This window comes from Stylophora pistillata, chromosome 7 (assembly GCF_964205215.1).
Source record: "Stylophora pistillata chromosome 7, jaStyPist1.2, whole genome shotgun sequence".
In the NCBI taxonomy this organism is placed as follows: Eukaryota; Metazoa; Cnidaria; class Anthozoa; order Scleractinia; family Pocilloporidae; genus Stylophora; species Stylophora pistillata.
Window position 1 is genome coordinate 7,140,909 of NC_142525.1, and position 8,109 is coordinate 7,149,017.

The window sequence follows — 8,109 nt, forward strand, 5'->3', positions numbered from 1 at the left end:
AGATCGTTAAGATTTCCGCGCTCGACGGTTGAGGATTTCACGGGATATCCTTGATTCATGAGCTATCCTTGGTGTCGTTTGGGACACTTCGGATCGGTGAAAGATTAAGATTCTGGTTGCGTTTTTAAGTGCGAATTATTGGCGAAATTTTCTTCCATACGTTGGAAAGCTTAGGAAGACGAGAATTTGACGTTGCCTCGTGGCTTCGATTCCCTTATTAGTTTGGAGTGCGTTGGTGATCGAGGGTGTGCTTTTCTATCGGAACCAGTACGGTAAGGTTTCGGTTGCACTTCATGCTAGTATTTTTGTTAAATGAAAGTATTACAACCATTCTTCAAAGATCGCGTTCAAGTTTCGGGCTAAATACTGTCAGATGTTAATACCGATAAAGCGTCCGAGTAACTAACCTGGATTCATTGAATCCTTCTGTGTCGAGGGATAATTTTTTTTGTTATTATTTTGTTTGGGACATGCAAAACTAGATTATACATAATTATAAAACGAGACAGATCTCTGTGTTTCAATGACCGAAAATTTGTGATTTTCTTCCAGCCGCATTATAATTTTTGTTATGTTACATGTAGCAATCTCGTAGTGTCAACATTGATGGTTATTATATATGGAGACAATTGAAGACATGTATTCATTGTAATTGTATGGGACTACGCAAAAATTCAACCTCTGGTATGGTTGATGGTAAACATCATATATCCTGGAAAGTTAACTCACAAACTGTTGACACGTATAATGAAGATCTGGTATCTTTTATAAAGGATAGGGTGCTCTCTCCCATGCTCTCCAGCAAGAAACAGTTGGGTAACAATGCATTAAATCATTCTCTTTGCTCGCCCAGAAGAGGACAGATTTGCAGCAAAATTACTCTTCACTTAATAATATGTGCTTTTTCATTGAAATCAGTGGCTGATGTAAGCCACTTTCTTTCTTTTGATCTATTTAGAATAAAGCCCTTTGAACTAAGTCATAAGGAATATGATAATAATGTGCATAATGTTACCACACTTTACATACTTTTTCAACTATGTGTTTCACATATTGAAATGAAATAAATACTAATTCATGCACAATTGAATACTTAATTCAATACAGACTATTGCCTATTATTAGCAATTATTGCTCCTACATGTGTTAGCAAGAACTTGGTCTTGTTGGCTTTCATTGTGAGCCTTTGGTGATCCATATATTAGGGGAGACACTCGCTGCAACTATCTTTGCGAAGAAAATACTAATCTTTTCACCCTTACTTAATTTCATACATACAGGCATGGATGACAACCAGCAGCAAAGTAACATAAACAAAAGTGCCAATGAGGTGGTAAGCTCCATTGTAAACATTTTCTTGGAAAAGTATGCACTAGTTATAAAAATTAAGGTAAATGTTGTGATTAATTTATGTCCTTGGTGTAAGCATAATTTTCCTTTGGTTTTGTTAATGATATGAATGAAAATGCATTTTGTGTAAAGAAAGATAAAATGTAGCTCCTAGAGTGTAAGTTATGATGAGATGATGTGTCACCATTAATTTGGCCTCTATTAAAAGTAAAAGAATTAAACTAAGGATGAAACTGAACAACAGCATGCCTATACTAAACCCTCATTTTAATTGTATAAATATTATTATTTTTCTGGTGTTCACCCAGTAGATTCAATCCACTGACAGACAAAGATGGCACCTGTACATTTTACCAGTACTCATAGGCTAAGGCACATGTAGAAAGCAATATTTCACAAAACAACAACATATGCAAGGTTTAAATTTTTCAGACCTTTACTGCTTGTTTTTATGAGTGGTTCCAGGATTTTCTTGCACAAAGAGGTCTAGTTGAGTGTAGCAGTTGCCATATTTTTCAGTATGATGGTTTCACAGTAACTGTTGTATGAAGTAATGTACCCTTCTCCAATATTAATTTTGCAAACTTGTCACTGACAAAGAGCTAATTCATGATTAGACACTGATTATTTCATTGATTGCCATGCTCTACATTTACCGTTGAAGTATCACCATATTTATCTGTGTATAGGTCGACTCTTTATGACGGAAAAATTAGCCCAAAAAATCACCCTCGTCTTTTACACGGATCATAGATAAAGACCTGACCCAAGTAATCCAATAAATTAGCATAACAATTGCCTGAAGTCTATTAGGAAAACCAGGTTCACAAAACCAGTTCTAATTGTGTTCAAGTTTTGTCAGTTTTCAGTGCTTTCTTCATCGATGAAAAGGTTTGAAATAATATTTTATGTGGCTTAAACAGAAACCTAGTGGGGCTGATTTCTATTGTATCTTCTGATCTGTAGAGCAGACAATTTTCCTTACAGCTTCGGTGCTGAATTCTCATTTTCAGCAAATGATTACAGTAACTTAGTGACCTGGCAAATGCTGTTTTCTTGTGCGGTCTTGTTTGTTATGTGTGTGGACCATCTATGTTAAATATTGTGTAGTTTCCAAGATGGCCGTGTTTTCATCAAGCGATCCATCGAAGCTCTTCGGTGTTCCTTCAGTCTACTAAATCTCCTTTCAAAAGGTTATTTAAATACATGAAGATTTCATTTTCAAAACGATTTACAAAAGATGGTGAATTACTTCTCCAGTAAATCGAAGTGGTTGTATATGCTTAAATCATGAATCGTGGGGATGTAAACAAGTGCTACTAAACTTCACGGCACATGGTTACATTTTGCTCTGCAGTTTTTTTTAATTCACTGTGTTTTCAATACATTCTCAGAAATAAGAGATCAACCATATGGGAAATTTCTGTTGATCTGAATTTTTCTTTACTAGAAATAATGAAAAATCTGATTTTCAACCTTGAAAATGAGGGTCAACTTATACATGGATAAATACAGTAATTAACTCCTTTGCTATCAGTAATTGCATTAAAGATTCTGTGTTAGAAATCACAGCACCATATCCCAAAATCTAATGTTGTCCTCAGCACAATTTCATTTTTTGAGCAAGGCAAAGGTAAAAATCAATCAAGGGCCACACAGACATCACAGAGAGAACATTGCCATGTATAATGGTTGTGTATTCAGATAGGTAAAAGCTACTCTGTTCATTCATTCAATGTCAATACTCTCCCTCATAGTAAAGTAAGTAAAGTCTGTTTATGAGCCTAGTGGCCCATTAGGCCGGAGCTTAACTCCAGTTTCTGTAGTGTGAAGTGACTATGAGTATTTCTACCTCCCCCTGGATGGGATGTTAGTCCATCGCAGGGTTACCCCCCAGCATTAAATTGCCGGTACCCCATTTATACACCTGGGTGGAGAGAGGCACTGTGAGAGTAAAGTGTCTTGCCTAAGAACACAACACAATGTCCCGGCAAGGGCTTGAACCCGGACCACTCAATCCAGAGTCAAGCGCACTAACCATGAGGCGACTGTGCCTTCACATACTCTCCCTCATAGTAGCTATAATTTTTAGCCAACTTGGGAAATAGCAACCAAAAATTGACCCTTTTGTACATCCAAACTTTTAAATTTCAAGGGGAAGGTTCCCCAGACTTTGCCATCCAAGTGGGAATAAATGGCTGCCGCACTGTCATTTTTGTCCCTCCTAGCTGCTCAAATGTTGTCCCTCCTTTCCACAATTTTACCAAAGTCTCCATATGTGTAGTAATAAAAACATTGAAGTGAAGAGTGCTATCTCAGCAAGAGATGATGATCATGCACACTTTTAATAGAGTCATTCTAGTAGATGTTTGGCAAGGTATTGCATTCTTTGCTCAAAATCTAGTTTACATAGACCTGGGAAAAAAAATTGGGGTGTAGCAGTCATTCAGGTCGGTTAATTGCTCCAAGCTCTAGTTTTATACTACTGCTCATTTGGTTATCTTTGTTGCCGATACTCTTTCTGGTTATTTGGGTTTTCTTGGAAACTCAGGCTCTTGCCATTGAGAAGAAGCATGATATGTGTTTACAAAATTAAAAGCAAAGAAAAGTGAAAAAAAATTGGAGAGTAACAGGGTAGTATCAAAGACTGGTATAATTTTTATTTTTGTAGGGGGGTAGTTTTTTATTTTTGAATCAGAGTTTTAGCCTAGGTATGTCTAAGTTTCTACACTTGTTGTTTAGTCTTGTGAGTTCTTACTTTAAGAAGTAACTAAAGGTAAAATTTTTTGAATTGTATTTTTTCTTACAGCCATGCAATTGAGTCTGTAAATGGAAAGTAAACACAAAATAATGATGGTGAGAAACAAGTTGCTTGCACTATAAATTATTGAAAGTAATCTGCACTCTCCATATTTGTTATTTTTAATTGACATGCTTTGCACAGGTGTTGTGTGATAAGTGTGAATAAGACTGTGCAGCGAATTAGCTCGTGCTGCAGCATCCCATATCCAATAAATTCAATAGAAGACCCTTCGGTCATTTCACGCCTTATTGGATCTTGACACGTCCTTAAAAGAAAAGTTGCTTGAGACATATTTTTATCGTAAACATTTATGAAGCTTTCTTCTGATATATAGTTTGCTAAGATTTTAGTGAAACTACTGTAGTGTGCAAACAATTTTTTTCCCGAAGGATACCCGTAAAAGTGCGAAGTAACCTTGAGCTTGTCCCATGCGATTAAGTCGTATCATATAAATATGCCCTAAAAACGAAAAATTTACATTACTTTTATATAGTGAAGTGAATACTTTGATACACAGTGGCTTTAGCCTCTGCATATCCTCTTATGTTTTTCTCTGAATACCTGGGAGCCAAGCAAACTGGTAACCACCCATATTCTCTCATTCTCTTTAAAATAGGATTGTTGATCAATTTTTGCTGAGTTGGCTACCATGGCTCAAGATGGAGGACCACGTGGTGAGATAAACTAATTTCTTCTCTGCCATCCTGAGAGGGTTTCTCATACTTTCAGAATAGAACAGAATTTTGGCTAACCTAACAACTCAACAGGAAATCGTCCCTTTTAGATTGAATGTTCTAAGGGAGTTCTTGAAGTTGCTTTGAGGTTTATCGCCTATCATGAAATAAAACCAGTGAACAAGGCTGTTGTGAATTACACACAACTTCAGATGAGGGTGTCTGGCGTAGTTAAGTACTGGTGCATTTCATCCCTGAGAAGCAATCAAACTACTGTTTTCTCACCTATAACATTACTTAAAAATTATTTATTAATCAGTGACTTTGTATCAGGCATATCAAAGAATATTGGCACTTTCCCTAATGGTTCATGTGCACATTCTAGGGTGAACGTTATTGTATCTCTAGTATGAACACTGGTGGTGATATTTTTGACAAAGGCCATCACTGGACGGCCATGTTTACGGATTTTGAAGGAAGTATAAACCACAGAGGCTCAGGGCTAAACAGCTTTGTAAAATGTCGTATATTGATATTACTAAGTGATACATATCTTATGTTTTGAAGAGCATGTGATTAACATGGACTGGCTGGAACAAGAAATAGTTATGGAAGAGCAGCTGGAAAGAGGAAGAGAAGAACAAAGAAAAAGGGAGGAGCAAACGAAAAGAGAGAAACAAAGAAAGGGAGAAGATCATTTTTCCGACACATACCTATACTTAAGTTATCCCTTTTAAAATATTCAAGCTATATATCTATTTCACACAGTAATTCCTCTTTTTTTCAAATATGTGAAATCATAATCTCTTGGAAAACTACTCTATCAGGGATATAAATTTAATGTATATTGTTTCTATTTTTATTTTTAAGTGAGCTTAATGATCTTGTTTATAGGAAAGCCATATTAGTACGTCAATGTCATCGGAAGACATTAAATATTTGGAAGAGAAACTTAAAATTTGCCCTTTGCTTACATAGATTTTTCTTATGTGAAGCCCTACTAAGTGACTATTGATGTCATGTTAAGTTCTCCTTCGGTTCCACAAGTAAACAGGCAGCACGTTGGAATGGGACGACAGTAGTTTATCCTAAGTCACCAAGGGCTTCTTTTGCAATGAACTCTTAAATTATTCTGTTCCAATGTTTTATCTGGCGGTGAATAGTACCCGTGGGCCTCACGAAGACGTTCACTTTGCTTGTCAAGCAAAGATAAATCAATAGTTTGCCGTCAATATATGCACATGCATAACTTTTGAACTTTATTTTTTATTTAGACACGGTAAATCTATGAGATAAAATAATAAAACAATCTATTATTACAATCACAATCTACTTTAATCTATGTAAACATGATCTAAAATTTAAAAGTGAAATAGAAAAAAATAAAGAAATTCTGCTTTACATAGATGCCGTGTGCGTTTTGTCGATTCAGACGAAGAAATTGCGACAACCATTTCGAAAAGATTGAAGTGATTTTGCTTGCTGCAATTCAGGGGACAAGCTATTCCAGATAACCGCACCGTTATAGCTAAAGCTATTTTTCAGGAAATTGGTGCGGGGCAATGGAACAGCTAGTTTGTTTTCAGAGTTCCTTAGATTATATGGAGGATCATATTTAGTGAAAAGAGAACCAAGATAGTCGGGCGCAAGACCATGTATAGATTTATAGACCATGGTGGCCACTTGTAATTGTCGCTGAGTATCTAACCGTCTCCAGTTAAGTTGCACAAAAAGAGGATCAGCGCTTGTGTCATAACTGGAGAAGGTCAGAATACGGGCAGCCCGGTTTTGCAACTTTTGGAGCTTATTCGAAAGACCCTTGTTACAATGCCCCCAGACCTCGCTGCAGTAATTAAAGTACGGTTGAACTAAGACATTGAAAGCGGACTCAAGCGTGGTTCGATTAACAAAAGGCCTAAACGTTTAATTGCTCCAATGCCCGATGCGATTTTCTTGGCTATTTTTTCAATGTGCATATTCCATCAAAGGTTTTCGTCTATATGCACACCCAGAGATTTGACTGAGCTAACTTGTTTAATTATGTCACCACCTATGATTAGTTTAGCGGAAGTATCGTAGGTACCTATCCTTTGCCGCGATCCAATTAACATGAATTCAGTTTTAGATGAATTTAGAGTCAATTTGTTTGCAGTGAGCCATGTGTTAACACTGGATAGGCCGGGATTCATAACATTGATCATTTCTATGTTGTTAGTGGCAAAGGTCAGGTGAGTATGGTCGGCATACATACGTGCATCTGTGTATACAGCGACTTCTGGGAAAATTTCCCATTGCCTGAAGAGTTTTTAACGCTAAATTGACTTAAATTCCAGGGGTGTGAATAATATGCAGACCCTTTTCAACAATCAGAACATCACAGTGGTGAAACATAACGCCAAAACTTGCATACGGATAAATATTTAATGGGGAAGGCTACATTCTCTTTTCCAGCAAAATAGTCTCCTCAAACTAAGTGATATTTGTCGAATGATCCTAAGGCTTTGTGGAGGGGATCCTACAAAGTACCGGCTAAAATTATTGACTTCACCCGGGGATAGCCTTCCGTCAACTACCCCCCGACCCAAAATTTTCTTACGCGAATTAAGGGTGCACTTCCAGCGATCTAACTTACAACTGCAGTATAACTGTTTATCCTTATTTCCATGTTTTGATTGCATTCGAAGATCAAAACAATTTCACAGCTCGTACTCTGCATGCGCAATACATCCAAACTTGACATATCCATTATTAACCCCTTTTTCCATTTTTCACTGAATGTGGAAATTCTCGAAAAAAGGCAATGAATTCTGACAATTTATCCAGCAATTAGAATATATCCTAACATGCCAAGTCCAATCTTCACCCCAACTTTCCACTTTCTCGATCAACTCTAGAAACACGGGTTAATTATAACAATTCATCCTACAAGTAGATAATATCGTAACTTTTCCATATCCAATCTTTACCCCGATTTGTTCAATTAACTGTAGAAAAACGGGAATCGTGAAAATTCGATTGGTTAACATCATGACTTGCCGTGTCCAATCGTTACCCCGATTTTCCATTTGTTCAACGAGTCCCGAGAAAGCCGTGATAAGTTCTGACAATTCATCACGCAAGTGGAATATAACCTTAGTTGCTATATGAAATCTTTACCCTAATTTTCCATTTTTTTTTCGTTTATTAGAGACAAATAAGGTAAAAGCTGACAATTAATCCCACATGTGGGATATGCCAAAAATGGGGTAAAATCGGACAATTCATCCTGCAAATGAAACATAT

The 8,109-nt window shown here is 36.7% G+C and overlaps 1 long non-coding RNA gene across 4 annotated transcripts; it reads left to right on the plus strand.

The window, feature by feature from the left end:
- The first annotated feature begins 13 nt into the window (after positions 1-13).
- LOC148726421 (uncharacterized) lies at positions 14-5,778 on the plus strand. Of its 4 annotated transcripts, XR_015989488.1 has the most exons (5): positions 14-272; positions 1,281-1,333; positions 4,160-4,206; positions 4,770-4,827; positions 5,395-5,778. It is a non-coding gene; the product is annotated as an uncharacterized LOC148726421 (long non-coding RNA). The 4 variants fall into 4 exon arrangements; XR_015989491.1 differs by lacking the exon at positions 4,160-4,206; XR_015989490.1 differs by lacking the exon at positions 1,281-1,333.
- The last annotated feature ends 2,331 nt before the right edge of the window (positions 5,779-8,109 follow it).